This window comes from Propithecus coquereli, unplaced genomic scaffold, assembly GCF_000956105.1.
Source record: "Propithecus coquereli isolate 6110/MARCELLA unplaced genomic scaffold, Pcoq_1.0 Scaffold81, whole genome shotgun sequence".
Classification (NCBI taxonomy): Eukaryota; Metazoa; Chordata; class Mammalia; order Primates; family Indriidae; genus Propithecus; species Propithecus coquereli.
Genome location: NW_012154285.1, coordinates 3,889,207 through 3,889,953, shown reverse-complemented (window position 1 = coordinate 3,889,953; position 747 = coordinate 3,889,207).

Here is a 747-nt window from a genome sequence, read left to right as displayed (position 1 = left end):
GTAGATGGGGGTAAAATAAAAACCATTATTAACAGCTTTTTATGTTTCCTTCCAGGATAATTTTTCGATGTCTGTTCAAGCAACTATATTCATCTCCACCCTCCCACCCACCCAGTTTTTTTTTTTAAAGCAAGAGGGATCACACTCTGCTTCCATGGAACGTGCCATTTGGAAATCATATAGCTAAAGGCAAATCAATGCGACTCCTTAGTATCATATTATCTGACCCACAGCTGGTTCCAAAAACACTTGAAACTCGTTCAATGGACATTGCCTAAGTTTACATTTCCTTTATTAGCACCAAAAATAGTTTGGATGGGTTTTTTCTTTCTTTCTTTCTTTCAATTCCATTCGGGGCTTTTTTTTTTTTTTTTCCAAGTGAAGATTCTTCTCAGCAGATGGTGTTAATTTAGGCACTAAATCTGGAATATTCTAATCACTGTGAAATTTTGCATGTCTCATCTTAGGCAGAAACGTGTGAAGATGTGAGTTTATTCCGCTCACACCTTGCAGTCCTTGCGGTGGCTCTGTATGTGCCAACTGTCTTGTCAGCCCACACTCGGTCACCCTCCTCGACCTCTTGCCCCTGACATCAGCGTTCCAGAAGCCCCCCCGGCTTACTCTCTTCTTTCAAGAAGGGAGGCCTTGTCTGATCCACCCACCGTCCTCCCCCTCCTCCCAAGTCTTCTATTTATAACATCTCATCATGTCTGATTGCACAAGAAAGATACGAATCCATCTATATTC